The 23,074-nt window shown below is 34.3% G+C and overlaps 1 long non-coding RNA gene across 1 annotated transcript; it reads left to right on the forward strand.

Moving 5' to 3' along the window:
• The first annotated feature begins 3,003 nt into the window (after positions 1-3,003).
• On the forward strand, positions 3,004-22,632 carry LOC143252208 (uncharacterized). The gene is made up of 3 exons (XR_013028880.1): positions 3,004-3,239; positions 3,575-3,634; positions 22,305-22,632. It is a non-coding gene; the product is annotated as an uncharacterized LOC143252208 (long non-coding RNA).
• Positions 22,633-23,074: the final 442 nt, after the last annotated feature.

Consider the following 23,074-nt stretch of genomic DNA (forward strand, 5'->3'; position numbering starts at 1 on the left):
CAAAATTATTGTATCAAGTGTACTGGCACGATGCGTTTTGTTACATGTACCATCCTGTAACTTCGTTCATTTTGGGATTTTTTTTTTTTAGTTAATAATATAGTTTTTATATATTTTCTTTCTTTAAAACTTTTGGCTGTTTGTAAAATAGAAACTTTAAATGGGTTTATGTTTTCTGTGTTTGTATAAGACGTGTTCTGCTGGAGAGGTTTGGATTGGTCATTAGTATATATTAGTATATATAGTGCACTGATGTGTTCTTGAGACACGCATGTGAAAAGGTCTTCCTGTTTCTCGTGTATTTGCGTCTCCACATATATTACTAATGGTTTAATATACTACACTTTTGACGTGGCACATTTATCCTGCTCCATTCTCTGTGACGTATCATTGTTGTTTTTTGACACATTTTGTTTGGGAGAATGAAGAGTGAACTAATTGTTCTTTCAGTGTTTTATAGATTGTTGGTTATAAGTTGAGATTGTTTAATGGCTTTACGAATCTTGTTTGCGATTGTACTTTTTATGAAAGGAATGTTCACTGTGGGCGTTTTCATGTATGTGTTGTTGTTTTTTTTATTTAGGGATCTGTAATATTTTTTTTTGTGATTTGAAAACATTGTTGATTTAATAATCTGGGTATCCGTTTCGTAATAGTTGTGTTTTAAAGTCATTTTGTGCTGTTTTTATGGCACTTTTTGTGAGACAATTTCGATTTATTTTTTAATTATCTTATTATTGTTCCCATTTTAATGTGCTCTGGGTGGTGTGATTTGTAATAGAGAAACACCAGCTTTAATTCTTTGTTATGCATGGAGCTCCGAACTTTTTGTTTTGCTTTGTTTTGGATTTTTAGGGTTACGTCTGAGAACATTAAGTATCTTTCTGCGTTGAATAGTTTTAGTGTTAACTTGACTGATGGATGAAATTTGTTTAGGAAATAGTAAATACGTCGTTAATATATCTATACCATACTTTTTGTATTAAACATGTTTTTTTTTCTCTATATGTGTCAAGGGATGTGATTTCTAGTGTATACATGATTATTATAGTAAGCATGGCTACTGTTCTGTATACATGATTATTATAGTAAGCATGGCTTCTGTTCTGTATACATGATTATTATAGTAAGCATGGCTACTGTTCTGTATACATGATTATTATAGTAAATATGGCTACTGTTCTGTATACATGATTATTATAGTAAGCATGGCTACTGTTCTGTATACATGATTATTATAGTAAGCATGGCTACTGTTCTGTATACATGATTATCATAGTAAGCATGGCTACTGTTCTGTATACATGATTATCATAGTAAGCATGGCTACTGTTCTGTATACATGATTATCATAGTAAGCATGGCTACTGTTCTGTATACATGATTATCATAGTAAGCATGGCTACTGTTCTGTATACATGATTATCATAGTAAGCATGGCTACTGTTCTGTATACATGATTATCATAGTAAGCATGGCTACTGTTCTGTATACATGATTATTATAGTAAGCATGGCTACTGTTCTGTATACATGATTATCATAGTAAGCATGGCTACTGTTCTGTATACATGATTATCATAGTAAGCATGGCTACTGTTCTGTATACATGATTATCATAGTAAGCATGGCTACTGTTCTGTATACATGATTATTAGAGTAAGCATGGCTACTGTTCTGTATACATGATTATTATAGTAAGCATGGCTACTGTTCTGTATACATGATTATTATAGTAAGCATGGCTACTGTTCTGTTACTCATTGTTACACCTTTCTTTTGTTTGAACGAAATATTACCAGCTTTAAATAACCATGGTGTAGAACAAAAGTAACATTATGTGGATGATATCTGATGCGACGTTCGCCTGAAAATAGTGTTGATCAAGTGAAGATGTGAAGTTATTGATACTTTCTGTGCCTTCTTCTATAGGTGTGGATGGGTACAAAGCGATTACATCTAAGGATAATATTGTGGAGTTAGAATATATTTATACTGTTTGTGTAGAAAAGTGTATCTTTTTTAACAGGTCTTTAATATTGGTTAAGTGTGATGGAACATACTTTAGACAAGGTTTAAACAGTTGATCTAGTAACCAGGATATGGTTGCTGTTAGAGTCAAACGCTGACACCATGGGTCTTAAAAGTATATTTTGTTCATGGTCTTTAGGCATTCTTATAGTTCATGTATACGGCTGTGGGAGGGTTTTAATTCCTTTAGTATTTTTTCCCAACAAAACATTTTCTTCTTTTAGATGTGGTCCAGGATAGCCAGGTGACTAGGGCACTCGACTCGCAATCTGAAGGTCGCAGGTTCGAATCCTCATCATGCCAAATATGTTTGTCCTTTTAGCCGTTAGGTGCGTGATTCATTGGTAAAAGAATAACCTACGAGTTGGCGATGAATGGTGTAGACTAGCTGCCTTCTCTCACTTCTAAATTAAGGACAGATAGCCCTCGTGTAGATTCGCGCGAAATTTAAACAAACAAATCTTTTGTCTTCTTCTTCGACCATCATTGTTGGACTTTTGTTTAAAATTGCATAGGTGAAAGTGTTATGAAGGTGTTCTTCTATTTTACACTGGTAACTGTTTTTGGTTAAGACTAAAAACCTCTACTTTGTCTGATTATTTTATATTTAGATTGTCATCTGTTCGGAGCTCTTTCATTGCAGTTTTTTTCTGCTAATAAGATGTTATCTTTTTGATGATTATCATATGTAGCTATGATAATTTTTATCTGGATATTTTTATTTGACGGTTGATATTTTTGTGAGACTAATAGGTGAATCTCTTATTGGGTGTTGGTGGGTAGAGCATAGAACGTTGTCTGTGTATTATCGGAGATTTCACTTGTGTCTTCTGCAATTTTGTGTGTGGAGCTATTTTACGCGTTTGTTCTTTCTTTAGTTTCATTAAGTTCTTTCCAGCGGACATTATATATAGCTTTTTAAAGTGGTGTTAAAATCTCTGGACGAGTGTCATCTGCAAGTTTTCTACATAAAAGCATATTTGGGCTTTTCGCCAGAAGCAACATAGCGTTGGCCTTAAGTCTTTTATCGTTTTCTATTGTGACATACTTCCGGAACACTTCTAAGTCTTATCGTAATTGTGCAACAGTGTTCTTGTTGTTAAATGTTAGTGGAGTTGATGGCTTAAGTTTATGTCTTGTTTGACAAGCTTTCATTTTCTCTAACTGTATCACTGACGAAATAGAGTTAGGCCAGTTTAGGAACTGTAGGTTTGTTATTTTTTCGATTCTTGGTAAAAAAAATTATATTAATTTCTGGTGATGTTGGATTTCAGCGATAATTAGAAACTGTAACACCTTGTAGAATAGTTTAAGGAAATGGCGTTGATTATTTACAGCTCTGAGTAACTTTGTAGGCAGGTTGGTAGTGGAATGAGACGTTGGATTACCGTTGTGTAATGTTATTTTATCGGCACTGTTGTAGAAAGCCTATTTGTTTTCCTGTCCTAACCAATTTGTTTGTACGTACGAGATATAATGCTGTAGTACTAGAAAGTTTTCTATCGATTTTTTTGACATTTTTTGTTGTCTTTTAAAAATGTTAGTGCGTAGGGAGAGATTTAGACATTCTGTTAAAACGTTTAGAAAAAGGAAAACCACTCCAGGTATGTATAACATATTTTGTTGTTATTATTTTAGCGAACGTTTTACGGCTTTATCAGAGTTAATTATGTACATTGTTATAAACAGTCGCTCACAAATGTAATAAATTTATTACTGCACTTAGAAACTCGAACATTCAAAAGCATACGACGCCATGATTCGCTGACGTAACAGCTGAAATTATATGTGTATTTGTTCTTATAAGTTGCTGTATATAAATATACAAGACATTAAATAAATAAGATAACAAATATACGTATAACATGTCTGGATAATGAGATATATATTTGTTAAAGTAGGATCATGACGGTGATATAAGAATACTGCGTTTTATCAAATTCTTACTTTGTTCAAAAGTCTCATGTGCAGAATTAACAGAAAAAAAATTAAATCTATGACTAGAAACAGCCACTGAAACTGATAACGTCTCACAAATGAAACATCATCCACTTGTTTACATCGAGGCATGTGAACCACGTGTTTACAGCCAGTCGTGTGAGGGTAGTTTTCTGTAACAAAACAAAAATATAAAACAGTATAGCTGATCACAACTATAAAAAAACAACAATAGAAGAAATAAACTCATTCCCTAAAATTTGCACTTCAGTTCCAGTAAAGGCCATAACCTTTATCAAGTTTGCACTTCAGTTCCAGTAAAGGCCATAACCTTTATCAAGTTTGCACTTCAGTTCCAGTAATAGTCATAATCTTTATCAAGTTTGCACTTCAGTTCCAGTAATAGTCATAATCTTTATCAAGTTTGCACTCCAGTCCCAGTAAAGGCCATAGCCTATATCCAGCTTGTACTCCAGTTCCAAATAATCACCAAAATCGTTATAAACTTAACATTTTTAACATTATGGTTAAAATAGAACGCTCTATGTTTGGATATTTATATACTTCAGTGAACTTTTGATTTTCTGGTTATACAACCGATTAACTAACTATATGTATATATATATATATATATATACTTGATCGAGTAGATTATGTGTTATACAGTTATTAACACTATACATATGTAAGTGTTAGTTGATGGTTTCACGTATAACAGGACATGTTAATAAATGCTATTTTTCTCTAAGCGCTATGTCAGTGGATAGTAAACGTTCATTCTTGTCGTGGTAAAGAAGCGAATATATTTATGTCTCGTAATAAAAAATTAAAATATTCCATTTCCTCATGTTCATCATGATAAATGGTTGTGCCATTATGTCATATTCCATTTCCTCATGTTCATCCTGATAAATGGTTGTGTCATTATGTCATATTTAACATGATAATTTAAAGAATTTTAATCTTCTAAGCTTATCGTAGCAAACTAGCTAGCTATTATGACGTCACATTATATCAGTATCAGTTAAATAATCCTCTTTTTTTACACTTACAGAAAGGTAGCCGTTATCTTGTCACCCTGAAATCAAGATAAGTTAGGGAATATCATTTTTAAGACATTCTTCCATGCTCATCACGACATATTAACTATTACCTTGTCACCCTATGTTAACTCAGTTAATTTATACAATATCATTTTGTGTATCACTTTGTCACCCAATGTTAACCCAGTTAATTTATACAATATCACTTTGTGTATTACTTTGTCATTCTATGTTAACCCAGTTAATTTATACAATATCAGTTTGTGTATTACTTTGTCACCCTATGTTAACTCAGTTAATTTATACAATATCAGTTTGTGTATTACCTTGTCACCCTATGTTAACCCAGTTAATTTATACAATATCATTTTGTGTATTACCTTGTCACCCTATGTTAACCCAGTTAATTTATACAATATCATTTTGTGTATTACCTTGTCACCCTATGTTAACCCATTTAATTTATACAATATCATTTTGTGTATTACATTGTCACCCTATATTAACCCAGTTACATAATTTATACAATATCAGTTTGTGACACAAACTAATGAATGTTATTCTCTTCTTCACATGCCAGGATAGGTTATAGTGTACTGGCTTTTTGGAACTAAGCGCTAGAAAACTTCACCGTTTTAGAGTCACCAGAAGTTAACAGCTGCTAGATTGTAATGATATATGTATCACTAACTAAACCCAGAAGTTAACAGCTGTCATCTTGTGCTGATATATGTATCAATAACAACCTAGAAGTTAACAGCTGCCATCTTGTGGTGATATACGTATCAATAATTAAACCCAGAAGTTAACAGTTGCCATTTTGTGATGATATATGTATCAATAACTAAACCTAGAAGTTGACAGTTGCTATCTTCTTCTGATTATGCATGAATAACCAAGCTCAAAAGTGAACAGCTGCCATCTTCTGATGACATATGTATCAATAACTAAACCCAGAAGTTGGCAAATGTCATCTTGTGATGATGTGTATCAATAACCAAGCTCAGAAGTTAACAGCTGCCATCTTGTGATGGCATATGTATCAATAACTAAACACAAAAGTTGGCAAATGTCATCTTGTGATGATATGCGTGTCAATAACCATAACCAGATATTAAAAACTGCCATCTTGTGGCGATATCTGTATCAATAACCAAACCCAGAAGTTAACAGGCGCCACTCGTGATGATATGTGTCAACAGATGCCATCATGTGATGATATATGTCAATAACCAGATCCACAAGTTAACAGGTACTATCTGTAAAAAACAAACCATTTCATGATAAATTGTGGGCTGCTTTTACAGCAACAAAAATCAGTAACACGGGCTTGTTAACGTCATTCTCTTTCGTATATAGACGGATTTCGTTCAGTTACATGAATTGGCATAAGTTAGTCAGTTACATGGATTGACATACGTTAGTGGCATTACCCTTTCAAAATTGAAATGTTCTGATGGATTAACTGTTTCCTTAGTGCCACGATTAGTTGGCGGATGCTGTTCAGTCAAGCTTACCAGGTCAACTTGAACTGATAACATCTTTGCTTACCTGTCACATCATTAAATTTCATTATATGACACTAGGTATGCCTGCAAGATGTCCTTCTTTCTGCTACAATTGAAAGAACACTTCAAATGATGTCGTAATCGTCAGAGCATGCGCACTGACTTTATAATTACAGCTGAAATAAGTCGATTATTAATTGTTTTATATAGACCTTGAGTTTTAACTCCTGTATCGACTGTGTAAGTATTTTGTATCTCGGTAGTTTCTGCAATGTTTACAACTATTTTGTTTCTAAAAACAACCCACAAAAACAAGTTTAATAAATGCAATTTTATTTGTTTTATTAGTATTAAAAGCAGAGATCATATGTATATTTAAGACTAGATAAACTAGATATGACGAAACATTTGAACTAATGAATCTTAACATGCATTGTTTCATATAAATATTCGTACTGACTGTAGTATATAGCAATCTATGAAAATCCGTATGCGAGTTAATAAATTAAACTAGTCTGAAGATTGAAACATTATATTACCTAAGTCTGTTAAACTTGAAGGGAAGATTTCGTTCAAAAATACAGAACGGGCCGTATCTAACCCCTCAATATATTAATTATATTACATATAAGTTGCTTTTATATATAACACGTGCATTGACGACTGTGGTAAACACTTCGAAAATCTGTCTCAATGATTATGTAGATTTACTTTGGCTATGAAAGGAGGTTTGCTCTTATTCCTGTGGTTTCGTTTTCTCTCACTGGGAGGGCAGGATCCCTATGACACGCCCTATATTATGTATTTTACCGTATTGTGTTGGAGAATGATGGACTTTGCCTTATCGTGTTAGAAACTAAAAATATTTCTGATGTGTTGTTTTGTATTAGATATTTGAGAGAGGTATTTAACTTGCGTGTTGTGTGAAAGGTGGAACTCATAATGTGTTAGAGATTAAAGGAGATATTTCATTCGTCATGTCATGTTAGAGATTAAAGGAGATATTTCATTCGTCATGTTGTGTTAGAGATTAAAGGAGATATTTCATTCGTCATGTTGTGTTAGAGATTAAAGGAGATATTTCATTCGTCATGTCATGTTAGAGATTAAAGGAGATATTTCATTCGTCATGTTGTGTTAGAGATTAAAGGAGATATTTCATTCGTCATGTTGTGTTAGAGATTAAAGGAGATATTTCATTCGTCATGTTGTGTTAGAGATTAAAGGAGATATTTATGTTACCATATTGTGTAAGAGATATTTGATCTCCCATCTTGTGCTATAGAAAGTTTTTATATGTCATATTCTGTTGAAGATTGATGAAGTTAAGTACTTTAGGATGTAGTTCACTGAGATTCAAAGGATTGCGCACTAACGTATCGTTTTCAGATTGATGAATGCCCATATATTCACGTTGGTATTAGAAACGAAAACAATATATTCTGGGGCTCGAAAGATGAAAGCATTTATGTATTTTATTGCCTTGATTCGTAGGCTGGAGAAGTTGTGGATGAAGAAGTTATGTACTTCATCATGTTGAGTTGGATGCTAGATAAGTTATGTATTTTATCATGATGAGTCGAGGACTAAAGAAGTTATGTATTTTATCGTTTTGCATTGGACACTGAATATGGAGTATGTTACCTTGTAACGTTGTATGTGGCAAATTGAACTTGTCAGTTAGCGATCGACAGTTATGAATAATACATTTCAGAGCTAGACAATTCCACGTCTACTTCACGGCAAGTGTTTTTTTTTTTTATTGTTGTTTCTTTTCTTCTTGACGTATCATTCATGTCATGTGCGATATTCAATTGTGAAAGCAGAGAAGACGTTTGGAAAAGTTATAATGTCTTACTAGATATAGAAAACAATAAAACTGCATTAATTCCCTACAGAGGTATCCAGACATTAAACTTTTCTTCCAGACTCATAGAAATAGACATTCCCTCTCATGAAGAGAAATTCTCAGAGAACTGACAAGTGAAACAACGAATTTAATACTGGCTTTTCAACTTCTATTTTACTCTTTAGGTACTCAATTAATTACCGTGCAAGAAAAGAAGTAATTTTGAATTTTGCGCAAAGCTACACGAAGGCTATTTGTGTTAGCCGTCCATAAGTTAGCAACTAATCGTCACCACCCATCGCTAACTCTTGGGCTACTCTTTTGCCAACAAATAGTGGGATTGATTGTAACATTACAATGTCCCCAAGGCTGAAAGAACGAACATGTTTGGTGTGACGGGGATTCGAACTAGCGACTCTGAGACTTCGAATCGAGTGCCCTAACCACCTAACGTGCCTGGCCGGCCACTTTAATTAAGTATAAGAAACGCGTGTGGACGTTGCTTTAGGTATTAACAACTGACGATTTACGAAACGCATATTTTTCCTTTTTCTTTCTGCTTATTTACTTACATTGTTAAATACAAACACGTTAACCAGTTTTGCCAAGCGTCTGAGATTTTTATTTAATATTCTGTTATAGAAGTAAAGTCTCATTCAGAATGTCTACGTATTTATATTTTTTACATCTACTGATTTCGTTGTGTATTTCGGTTTTGGTTTGCAATACGCCAAATATTCGTAAACATACCATTTTTAGTATTCTCTTTCATCGTGAAACAAATAGTACAAGTTCGTTAACGTTGAGAAGTTAACAACTACCCAGGGAAATGGGAAAGGAGGGAGGAAATACACAGAATTTGTTTTCCCTCACGGAAGGTACAAGTGTAAAGGATGGGCGTTAGGCCTAGATTCAGAACCACGTGTTTTCGTCCTGGAGGGCATGGTAGTCAGAACCTGTAATTAAAGACAATAAACCAAAGTTACTGGAAATGTAGCGCCGTGGGTTCATGGGCCAATGCCAGATTGGTAAATCTCTAATCCCCAATATTCGTCTTGCATTCTGGCACTAATTATGGCTTTCTTGTAGAACTAATATAAGGAACTATGTTCTCTGCTTTTCATTATAGCCGTGTCTAAGCCTTAATTAACGTTTAAAAAGACATGATGTCAAGCATTTTTCGTGCTGAAAACGGTCAGTTACAAAACAAACTGAGGTATGAAAATCTTAGACTCGTTAAAATCCATTTGACGACTTATCTACATTAACAAACCCGGTGCGATTTATTTAGTCTTTAGGTTGCTGGAAGTGGTTACAAATTATACATTTAGACAATAAAAACTGGTATTGAGGTTAAATGTAATGCCCTCTAGGTTCTGGATCATAGAAATTGAATTAACGTTATTTAAGTTCTACAGCCATACAAGTACGTAGAATAGAATTGCAATATTTAAGTCTTATTGATATATAGAATGATAGAATCTGAGGCCTCCTGGAGGGATCACCCGCACCACTATACACTAATTTGTTGTTTCTCGGTCAGTTAGTCAGTAGACAATGAAATGACGTCACATAATGGACGCTTAGCGTTAAAACTTTTACTGTTGTGACGTAAGTAAAACGTGCACACACCATAAATCACGAGAAAATTTAGTACTCTTAATCTTGGGTCCCCCGCTATTACAGCGGTAAGTCTACGGATTTACAACGCTAAAATCATGCGTTCGATTCTCCTCGGAGGGTTCAGCAGATAACCCGATGTGGTTTTGCTACAAGAAAATACAATCTTAATATTGGTTTCATTTGCACTTGAAACAGACACAGTAAGAGTTTCGTGAACCCTATAAAAGTACATCCGGTATAAATTAAACTAAAATCAATCAATATTTATATCCGTTTAAAAAATGCGCTTCAGAATATATTTTAATCTGTTCTACAAACAAAATATTCGTTACTGACTCTTTAACGCTCTAGTAGTTTGTATTATGTATTTCTTCGAATCAGGTTTTTTTCGACCGTTGATTTATTTTATATTTTGTTATTTTTCAGCAGTAGCTTATTGAGCAGTGCCACATTTCAAAGCACACATACATTTTTTTGAACAGATTATATCGTTTTATTTGCTCTTAAAATATATTTTCAGGGGCCCTGAATGTGTGCGATATCAAATTAACAGGTTTTGAAATTAAATTTATTACCACACTAAGCTAAGGGACCGGCATGGTCAGGCGTGTTAAGGCGTTAGACTCGTAAGTCGAAAGTGGCGGGTTCGAATTCCGGTCGCACCAAACATGCTCACCCTTTGAGCCGTGGGGGCGTTATAATGTGACGTTCAATCCCACTATTCGTTGGTAAAAGAGTAGCTTAAGATTTGGCGGTGGGCGGTGATGACTAGCTGTTTTCCCTCTAGTCTTACACTGCTAAATTAGGGACGGCTAGCGCAGATAGCCCTCGAGTAGCTTTGCGCGAAATTCAAAAAACAAATAAACAAACACTAGGCATGTATATAAGGTATATCAGGCATAGAAATAAACTGTCATGGACATGCTGCGTTGTACGCTTTTCAGGTACCAGACAGTTAAAAAAAAAAGTTCATTTTCTTTAAAGTTAGTTATGGACGACATACAGTGTAGAGATTAGTTATTATTACTTTTACTGTTTACATTTACAATAATAGCTTCGTTCAATACTAGTTTACTGAACTCGACTGGAGTTTCTTAACGTGTTTTCGTTCTTACTTTTTTATATTTAGAGTGAAAATTACTTTTAGACGTTTATAAAAATATTTCTAGTTTTATTACGATTTTCACGTAGGTAACTTCTTTACTATTTTGTGGGACGGAATGTCATCTTCAGAAAATAAGTCTTACTAATCATCCCTATCAAAGGCATCTTAGACGTGAAATGATGTGGACTTAACCTGTATAGGTTCTTAATGTTGCTAGCATGCTTTTACATGCGCACGAATAGATCAAGTGTGATAAAATAGATAACCCTAACACTGTGTGGAACCTTGTCGTCAGATACATCTTTAGGACTCTTAAGTGTTTGCGACATGTTCTTTACAACTCCAGAAAGTAAAACACAACAAAAATGGTTCTTTGGATTAAAATAATTTACATAAGATAAGACTTACTTACCAGGAATGGTGGAGATAAATCTCAAGGCTTCGGGTATGATATCATTAGAGATCTACTGGTGGACAGCATATAATATTTTCCACAAACTATATATGTCAATAAATTAAAAGAAACATATTTTGATTACATAAAATTTATAATAAGCATACACCAACTGACCACTGTTAAGCCTCAAGTGATAAATATTCTAAATAATTAGCAGGATGCTTACAAGGCAAGTAGCAATTCAGCTTTATAAATGTAAAGGAGAAAAATACAGCCATATTACAGTTAGCCTGCAAGACCGTAAGCAAGAGCACAGAACTGCGAGACTTAAAAAGGGGTATGTTAGTGGGTGCTTATCTTCTAGGAGTGTCGCTATTAAGATTCATATTTGTAATCCGCTTCTCAGTTTTTTGGTTTCAATCTATCAATGGTGTCAACTGAGCGGGAACATTATTTATGTGACGAAAAACAGTTCAGTTCTGTAGTAAATGGAGGTCCTAATATCGAGGCTAGTCAGTGTGTATGCACCGAAAAAGAAAGATGGATTATTTCTTCTTTTTGTTCATTGACTTATTTCGCGATCCCTATAGCGATTAATCTCTCTTCTTTTTTTTTCCATTTTGATGGACGTCGTTAACAGAAATAATACAGATCTCATTCTCCATTTCTAATTTTTCACATCATTTAAGTCTCTGAGAAACCGTTGCGATATAACATTTCGGTTTTATGAAAACAATGTCATTTCAACTACTTATGCTGTATATCTCAGTTTTCGAAAACGTAATCAGAGCCTCGACATGAAATTACTAAAAACATGAAAAACTGTAACACTCAAAATTTAATAGTGCTATTTTTATAACTGAGCAGATGTCTTATTTTTTTTAAAGTAACCCAACTCTACATACAAAGGTTAGAAGTCCTAATTAGCATGTAGTCATAATAATGTTGTCCGTATATGTAGTCGCCTACTACTGCCACGAAACAGTCACTTTTTTCTCGAACATGGTCTTGGAGTCCGATAAAAATACGGGTGTGATCTATCAGTGATTCACTAAGACATAAGGTACTAAAGTATTTCATTTTGTTTTAATATCGCGAATTTTCTGTTTAAACTTAATTTATTTCTATCCAGATTAGAAACAGTGTTTACGTCTAATGTTAGGCCCAAAATATACTGGTGACTTCCTTAACCAAGAAACGAAAGCTACGTTATTGCAAAGTAAATATCTTATTAAAGCTTCAATCGCGCCAATGCTTTGACATTAAAATAATTACCATGCGCTCGAGCCAATTTCTGCGCATGTTCTAATGGAACCTGGGGATGAGACATCTGTTCAATGTTAGTCTGTATTTTTACAAAATCACTTTGTTTTTTGTTCCACATCATAATCACATACAATTATGTAAGCTTCACGTATGGCACACTTAATGCCAGTTTTCTGCTTAAAACAGACTCAGTTTGCATCAGTGATCCTAGTGGTTTTCAAGTTAATCGAAATTCACCTAAGGCAGTCTACAAAATTTAATAACTTTAAATTTCCGTTATACTGCCGCAAGGTGGATTGAATAACAGTGTAGGAAACGGGGCATTGCGAATTGTCAATGTTGCCAAAATGGCAGGGGGGCTTAAAAGATCCCCTGGTCATGTAATTATCTTAGATCACTATCTGTCCATATGTCTATCTTGTTCAATTACGTCTCTGTTTGTCTTTTATTTTGTTTGGGATACACTGACTACTGACGGTTCATTCTCGCAGAATACACAGTAAATGAACAAATCAACTCAGAAATATCAGGAGACCCAGTGTACTTCATATATACACTTTATAGGCATTATGTTAATTTCTGAGCGTCGGTGCTGTTCAAATTTAACGTGTACAGGAAACAGAAATTACAGTGTTAAAGTTAATCTGAAAATAACCATAGCCGAGATAGTCATGGATACGTTTCTCTACGAGTTTGAGGTAATAGAAGAGTTCTAGTGTAAAAAAATGAAATGACTCCTTAGTACTTTCGATCTTGCCAGGTAACAATAAAAATGCCAATATGAGTTGACATACTACAAGTAAAATAACATAGGAGGATGGGGGAATCATAACATGACGAAAAGAAAAAAAGAGAGACAAACCGATATATAAACCAACAAACTGTTATCTTGGAAGCTAGATAAAACTAAAAATTGAATGTGTACTTGAAAGGTGGAACTGAGAGATTAAAAGGGCGGAGGAAATGGTGGTGGGTGATATATAGGCCAGCACAAATCAGTGGTAACTGATGGAGCTTTGAGACTGCCTGCTTACTAACCACTAAGAAGAAATCATTTTAGGATGTTACGTATAAGTTACACACTAGGAATGTGACGTGTGTATTGATTGTTACACCGTGTACACACACCTTCATCTCGAGCTGATTGCTACCTCGAAAGTAACACTATAGAGTTTAAAACCTGTCTGGGAATCTGTCAAATACTCTCGAGGGGACGAACAACATGCCAACCACCTCTTAAAGAGAACATACCAATTTTTCATCATCTTAAAGAATCCTTTGAAACTCATCCGTAAATATAGGTGGTGTACTATACCGATTTAAATCTCAGACATGTATCTGCGTTAGTGTTTCCAAACTAAATTATAGCCCGACAGGTTTGTAACCGTATCTCTTAGCTCTACCTGGCTCGGGAAAATTCCTCGCCTCTTAACTGTCACCTTGATCAAAAGAACATAGATTATCTCTCAAGTCACCTGTAATTAAAAGCAGAATAAGGAAAGTTATGTCCGGATATAATTTTTCCGCCTAAAATTTTGTAAACATTTAATCTACATGTTTAAATTAAAAAAAAAATCTTAAGAGAAGGTAGCATTTTTCCGTCTTTACCTTTTTTATATTTTAATAAAAATATACGATGAAAACAAGGATTGGTAAAACAAACTGCTGAGTATAGAGAACCTACAAAAACGAATATATTTATTTCAAACATTTTCTGCAAAATTACACAAAGAACTATCTGCGCAATGAGCGTGCAAACAAGTATTTAATGTTGGCTAACTAGCTGTCTGAAAGGGTTTGTGTTAGGTTTGTGTCAGCCGAAAGTGGCGCAATGGTCTAATACTAGCCTTATAAGCGTAGGAAAATACCATTGAGCCACTGGTGAACAGTAATGTTTGGACATGCAAGTTTTTCAATACGCAGCAATTAATCCGAAAAATGTGACAAGACTTCTATCTTTTTTTACTTCGAACCAATCGTAATCTAGTTATATACAATTTACTTGTTTTTATTTCTACAAACTGAGATCAAAGGTTAACTTACATATTAAGACAAGAAAGGCACTGTTTATAAACAACTCACACTAGTGTAGGATAAGTCATTAATGTAGATTACATGGCTTATCGAAGAGCTGTAGTCTGGTGTACCAACCATTCGTTTGTCTTAACTAAGGCTACTGTACCAACCATTCGTTTGTTTTAACTAAGGCTAGTGTACCAACCATTTGTTTGTTTTAACTAAGGCTACTGTACCAACCATTTGTTTGTATTAACTAAGGCTACTGTACTAGCCATTTGTTTGTTTTAACTAAGGCTAGTGTGCCAACCATTTGTTTGTATTAACTAAGACTAGTGTATCAACCATTGGTTTGTATTAACTAAGGCTAGTGTACCAACCATTGGTTTGTATTAACTAAGGCTAGTGTACCAACCATTTGTTCGTCTTAACTAAGGCTAGTGTATCAACCATTTGTTTGTATTAACTAAGGCTAGTGTATCAGCCATTTGTTCCTCTTAACTAAGGCTAGTGTACCAACCATTTGTTTGTCTAACTACGTATACTTGATAATGCCTTTATTCAGTGTGCTTATATCAGTCAAAAGGTCAAGCATTCACGGTTTGTTCTGTACATTTTGTTGTATACGTCGAATTTAGTTTTATTTCGTGTACAAATGAATGTTTTATAATATATCGGATATACCTTATGGTTGTTTTCAGAAATGTACTTTTGATCACTTTTAAGCAAGCTTTTCCATGACGACACACCAGTGTATTTGCTGCTATTTCAGATGGTCTATCTATTACCATAAGTTTGTTATGCATTGGATACTATAAAATTGATCCATGCTAATTTTTACGTTGTTAGGCAGAACTGGATAAGAGAGAAAATTATGTTTCTTGTGTATCGTGTACACTTACCTTTTTAAAAAGATATGTATTTTTTCCGAGCTATATGTTTGTAAATGACTATCTTGGATGCAGGGGCGTAGTTCGTGGGGAGGACGGGGGTATACATCCCTCCCTTCATATTAGGTGGGGTATGGTGCATACAATAATCCCCCCCTACAGTTTGGTCTGTTGAATTGTTTTATTGCATCACAGGCCTGCAAATTATGTGTTTGTTCTTGTGATTCTCGTGTTCTTACCAATCGAATTACATAATTAGGCCTAGATGTAGGCTTTTTCAGTAGCCGAAATGTACATCTTTAATATAGGCGTGCTTCTAAGCTTTTCGATCTAAGCGATAGTTCGTAAGTATCAGTCAGTGGGCCTAAGTATACATGGAAGTATCGTGGTAACAAGATTACTCTGTGACTGCATGTTTACAGCTTTCAGGTTCACGTAATCAGAGATTACCAATTTGCAAGTTGAACAGTCCACATAAGTGGTTGCAAAAATCATCCTCCCCATCGGGTGTAAAAAATCTACGCCTCTGCTTGGATGTATTTCAAGGAGCTCTGTTACAGTTTCCTTCCTGGTTCAGTAAGTTACACGTTTAAGCAAAAACATATATTTAGTTTATATTAAGAGTTAGCTGACCATGTGCGGAACGACGTATAAAAATGGCCAATTTAAATAAAATACTGTGTTTGTCTTCTTGTGTTTTGTTTTATTTATATATTTACTTCAAACACGTCCGTGTCGTACCACACGTGTCGCCCGCCACAACTGCTTCGCTACATATCTGGTTATCATAATCACATTTTACCTGTGTGTTCTATCGAGAACTCCAATACTACAGTAATATTCGATTTATGATCCACTACTTTATATAATCTGTAAAATCTGACGAAATATGTATACTGATCAAATACAAAGAGAAACAAAAGTTTAAGCAGAATATACAAGCAAAGTGAAATTATTCTATTTTGTCATAAAATTATGGTTGATTGTATCTATATATACTGGTATTTTTATGATTTCAAAATAAGATAGATAGATATGTTTATTTTCTGACACCTTAATTTTCTCAGAGGTATTTTAATGACTTATACCAATGCGATATAATATCAATGCTCTTATATGGGTCAGTAGCACTAATTTTACAGACTTATAACACTAAAATCCGGGGTTCGTATCCCCACAGTTCACAAAGCGCATATAGCATATTTTGTAGCCTTACGCTTAAAGACCAATAACAACTCCTATAGGATAATAAGTCAACATTATCTTCATTCCAAAATGTCGAGGTAATTAAAACGTATACAGTCATAGAACATGTGGTGTAACAGTAAAAATGACATTACGCATATGTTCAACAACAAAAAAATAGAAATGTGTGAAGGTAAGAACATAGCCATAATAAAAAAGAGAAAATAAAGAAATCCAGAGACAAGTTGTGGATCCATCTTTAATATATATATATAAATCAGAATGCCTATGAGAAATATTCATTTGTTTATTTCATCTTATATTTTGTAAAATTAGCCCAATTTTGGATGGTAGTTTTAATAAATTTTGTTTTAGTCTGTGCATTTTACTAAACAATCTAGCTTTCAGGTAAGAATTTAAAAAATTTCTGTTGTTTTTACTTACCGAACTCCGTATATTTGAAGCCAACGATGTAATTTCAGCTTCTATTTTACTTCATAACCTTCTTTCGTTTTTACTTATTTTATTTTGAAAATTTCCGACTAATTCCTAATTATCAATTTTTACTTTACTTAATAATATATTTTTAAAGTTTTACTTGTCAAACATTGTATGTATTACAATTACGTTTCTCATTTCAGTTTATAATGTACTTACTAATCTTATTTTCAGTTTTACTTATTACATTTTTAATTAGTTCTTAATTTCAGTTTGTCCTTTACTTAATAATCTATTTTTTATTTATTATACCTTGAATACTTAAATCTACACTTTCCTTAAGCTCTTTTGTGTTTTTGTTAAAACGCTACAAACTTAGACTGACGTCGTGAAAACTTTGTTTTGAAAATCATCTAATTAATTTTATGCATAAGATTAACCATTTGTTTTCATCATTAATTAACTTAAAAGTTTTTTTTTTCAAAAATAGACGTTTTCCTTAAAACTCATTAGAGAAATTAACAGTCATTTAGTCTTGTAATTGGCTACTTCCTGGGAAGGTCGAAGGTAAGATTCCTGTTGGAAACTATACAACGCCTAACGCCTATGGAACATAATTATCAACTTTTTTATCCTTCATTTAAGGCTAAAGCCCTGTTAATTGTTTCAGAGTACAAAGATTTTTATTTCTAAATTTCTCGACAACTTAATTACTAATAAAGAGACACTTTCGCCAGTTGTGATGAAGAAATTTTCATTATTATAGATCGTCTTTGATCCCGCTAGAAGCCAGATCTCTCCCCCCCCCTAAAGTGTCTTGAGGAGTATTTGACATTTCTTTAGAGCAAAAACATTTTTGTCTTATCCCCCTAGTGTCGTGTGCACGTGGCATTCCTTTACTCACAATTTACGGTTTATGATAATGAAATTAAAAAGTTAATTTTCCGCTCTTCCGTTCTGAAAAAGAAGGCCAAGAAAACGGTAATTAATCCCCGTGTTCGTCGTATAATGAGTTACTTCTATAGCGTACATACCATACATTATACCATATGTTCTATACGTTTGCAAGTACGAAATACTTATATAGTTTATGTTTTACACATTAAGACTTTCGTATACCAGAGTTAAGCTACAGAGTTTTACTCGGGATTATCAAAAACCTTAATAACCAAACTAAATATATCTTGTAAGAACATAAACATATATGTATCCTGTTACATATCCAAACCAACTGGAGTTGAATCCAGCCTCTTGATGCCATAAGGCCAGTTTCACATTGTAAGGTGTTGATCTTTGGGTAGTACCCAGTAATCAGAGTGAATCTTAATCCCTGATTACTGGGTTAGAAGCGAAGATAGTATGATTCTCATCCGACACTCTTGTGGAAGTCAGAACCTTGTAAAGATAGTATGATTCTCATCCTACACTCTTGTGGAAGTCAGAACCTTGTAAAGATAGTATGATTCTCATCCTACACTCTTGTGAAAGTCAGAACCTTGTAAAGATAGTATGATTCTCATCCTACACTCTTGTGGAAGTCAGTACCTTGTAAAGATAGTATGATTCTCATCCTACACTCTTGTGGAAGTCAGAACCTTGTAAAGATAGTATGATTCTCATCCTACACTCTTGTGGAAGTCAGTACCTTGTAAAGATAGTATGATTCTCATCCTACACTCTTGTGGAAGTCAGTACCTTGTAAAGATAGTATGATTCTCATCCTACACTCTTGTGGAAGTCAGAACCTTGTAAAGATAGTATGATTCTCATCCTACACTCTTGTGGAAGTCAGTACCTTGTAAAGATAGTATGATTCTCATCCTACACTCTTGTGGAAGTCAGTACCTTGTAAAGATAGTATGATTCTGATTCCTACAGTCTTGTGGAAGTCAGAACCTTGTAAAGATAGTATGATTCTCATCCTACACTCTTGTGGAAGTCAGTACCTTGTAAAGATAGTATGATTCTCATCCTACACTCTTGTGGAAGTCAGTACCTTGTAAAGATAGTATGATTCTCATCCTACACTCTTGTGGAAGTCAGTACCTTGTAAAGATAGTATGATTCTCATCCTACACTCTTGTGGAAGTCAGAACCTTGTAAATATAGTATGATTCTCATCCTACACTCTTGTGGAAGTCAGTACCTTGTAAAGATAGTATGATTCTCATCCTACACTCTTGTGGAAGTCAGTACCTTGTAAAGATAGTATGATTCTCATCCTACACTCTTGTGAAAGTCAGTACCTTGTACAGATAGTATGATTCTCATCCTACACTCTTGTGAAAGTCAGTACCTTGTAAAGATAGTATGATTCTCATCCTACACTCTTGTGAAAGTCAGTAGTATGATTCTCATCCTGTAAGTCAGTACCTTGTATAGTATGATTCTCATCCTACACTCTTGTGGAAGTCAGTACCTTGTAAAGATAGTATGATTCTCATCCTACACTCTTGTGGAAGTCAGTACCTTGTAAAGATAGTATGATTCTCATCCTACACTCTTGTGGAAGTCAGTACCTTGTAAAGATAGTATGATTCTCATCCTACACTCTTGTGGAAGTCAGTACCTTGTAAAGATAGTATGATTCTCATCCTACACTCTTGTGGAAGTCAGAACCTTGTAAAGATAGTATGATTCTCATCCTACACTCTTGTGGAAGTCAGTACCTTGTAAAGATAGTATGATTCTCATCCTACACTCTTGTGGAAGTCAGTACCTTGTAAAGATAGTATGATTCTCATCCTACACTCTTGTGGAAGTCAGTACCTTGTAAAGATAGTATGATTCTCATCCTACACTCTTGTGGAAGTCAGTACCTTGTAAAGATAGTATGATTCTCATCCTACACTCTTGTGGAAGTCAGAACCTTGTAAAGGAGGTTTTCAATGTAGTTAGCTTGCTGAGATCGTCCAACGGACCATAACTACTCTACAGAGGTTTCTGGACTTGTGTATTATGAATTACACATGGTTGAAGAGTGTATCTGGTTCAGAAGTGGTGCACTCTTCTGCTTTGAGATCTGGATTTCTTTCTCTTATGGTCAGTGGTATCCCTCAAACACTTTTCGGAGGTGCTTCTGTTATTCCCTTGAATCAACCTTCTGTCTCATGGGATTCTAACTTCTCTTCTGAGAGGAGGTAGGTATTACATCGATAATTATAATCTCCTGATACTGAAAATGCATTTCTGATGAGTACTTATCTTCTTTTACACTTCCCACCCTTTCACCCCACTTTTTTGGTACTCACATTTTTTGCCAAACATAGAAAGGAAGGTTTGATAGAGGAGAGATGCATGTATCATGTGAACATACTATGCTACTGTTGGTTAAAGGATGATGTATGATGATTTATATGAAACACACGCTGGAATATACTACAGTAATACCAAATAAAAAAAATCACGAAACCACATACTGCTGCACACAATATATTCCCGACATCAGCAGAAAAATAACCAACATTTGGCAAAAACTAGTAACAAAATATGACATTCCAGTTAATACCAAATTTATTCAAAAACCAGGCACAAAACTGAGGTCTATACTATGTAAAAACTACACTGACAAACACCACACCAACATTATTTACAAAATACAACGTGATAACTGCCACGACTTCTATATTGGAAAAACAAGTAGAAAAATGGAAACCAGATTCAAAGAACATAAAAAGTGACCTTCACACGTTTTCGAACATTGCAATTCAAATAAACACAACATAACCATAGAAAACACTCAAATACTAAATAATGAAACAAACATAAACAAACGCAAAATTAAAGAAGCCTTACTTATACAACAACTTAAACCCAAAATAAACCAGTACAAAGGAACACCTTTATATCTATATTAAAAATAATATAATAAATAATATAAAATTATATATTCAAACATCTAAGCACGCCCTCTACATTCCGACACTCAGTTACACAACCCCTTTCAAACATGTGGTCAGCTTCCGGTCAGTTACCTCTTTCTTTCTTTGTGAACCTGACGATGACCGAAGAAGGTCGAAACGTTGTTCGCTTCTCTGCGTAAAATATTTTCTCAATCCAAACGAGCCGTTTTTACATATATATTTCTCTATAAGTGGGTTTTCTCGACAAGGTAAGACTCAGCTGGTCTTACCTGCATATAAATGTAACAACCAGAAGACGTGATGTTGTGCTTAAAACCATACCAGCAATTATGTCACAATATAAGAAGATTCTAAACGATAATGAATTACAAAAGTTGAGATTGTGATATGTTAAATTAGACATTCCTTTTATTTTTTTCAAATTTTACTATTAGAGTAATTCGCTAGTACCTGAACTCAGTATGAGTTGGCGTACACCATCATTCGCAACTTCCAACAACAGTTGGAATTCCCCACTATTCCCCTACACACTCCTGTTACAGTTGGCGCACCCTTCAATTCCCTGTATCCAACAACATCTGATAAGATTTCGCATCTATAGCTGCCATTTCTAACTGCTTTTAGGTTATTAAAGTTGGAACGAATTAGTCACTGTGGATTTAAAAAGTGTGTGCTTAAAATCTAGAGATCCCATGCACTGGAGTACAATGCAAAAGGATTATATGAGAGGCCGAGCTCGATGAAAGCTATAACTTTTGTCATTTATTTCTCACGCGTAATTAGACCACAACCATGCCATGCGTAACTTTTCTCTACCAAATCTGAACACCTTTTATCAGTTAATATCTGAAAGAAACTGTTACTTTGTTCCAATATATATCACACGATTAGAATTGATATCAAACCATAATAAAATTCCTGACAGTAAGAAACAACTAAACATTTTGTACAACATTCGTAATATTATTAATAGTTTCAGACCTTTAGTACTCACATAAAGCAGAAACGTCAGTTTTACAAATCAAATGACGCTTTATAATTTCGTCGCTCGCGCCTCTCTCTTTTCCCCACCCCCACCTACTCGTTCAGTGAATTTGTTACCATCGCAAGAAAAAAAGAATAGTTATTAGGGCTTTTTTTAATGTTTTTTTAGCATATGAAGACTTGAGCATATAGATCACCAAGACCGTGAAAATGACGACTCATGTCTATTACAAGCACGTGACTCCCTCTCTTGATCGATTGGCGTCACGTGACTTTATTTTAATACTCTACTTTTCAGAAGGAGCAGATGATAATACTACGACAATGAGTTATATAGTACATACTGCAACTTTCAGCAACAGATTTAAACTAAATCATTTGTTTCTACGACCTCTCATGAAAAAAATAATGTATAAAAACTCTACTCTTTGATCAGTTATCGGTACGTAAAACAGCGACGGATAAATAAACAAATAAAATGACGAGGATAAAGCACATAGCTGGCAGTCTTCCTTTTGTTCTTTTGTTGTTCTTGTTCATTGTGCAAATCCCGATTGAAGACTGTAGTTAAAGTCTATGGGTTTTTAACTTATATATGCAAAAACGGCTCGTTTGGGTTGAGAAAATATTTTACATTGAAGAGCGAACAACGTTAAAATATTTTCTGAACCCAAACGAGCCGTTTTTGAATATATATTTCTTTACAAGTGGGTTTTCTCGACATCACTGGTTTTTAACGTAATTAAAGAAGATACATATAAGTCGTTACAACGTTTCGTACACGTGGGTTTTTGTGTCGGTTTTCCATTGAGGCCGACACCTGTAACACGTACACAGAGAAACTATGTTGTCTAATCACAGTTCTAATTAGGCATATATATATATATATATATATATAGAGAGAGAGAGAGAGAGAGAGTAGAAACTAGAAACAAATAT

Source organism: Tachypleus tridentatus, chromosome 6 (genome assembly GCF_004210375.1).
Source record: "Tachypleus tridentatus isolate NWPU-2018 chromosome 6, ASM421037v1, whole genome shotgun sequence".
NCBI classification, from domain to species: domain Eukaryota; kingdom Metazoa; phylum Arthropoda; class Merostomata; order Xiphosura; family Limulidae; genus Tachypleus; species Tachypleus tridentatus.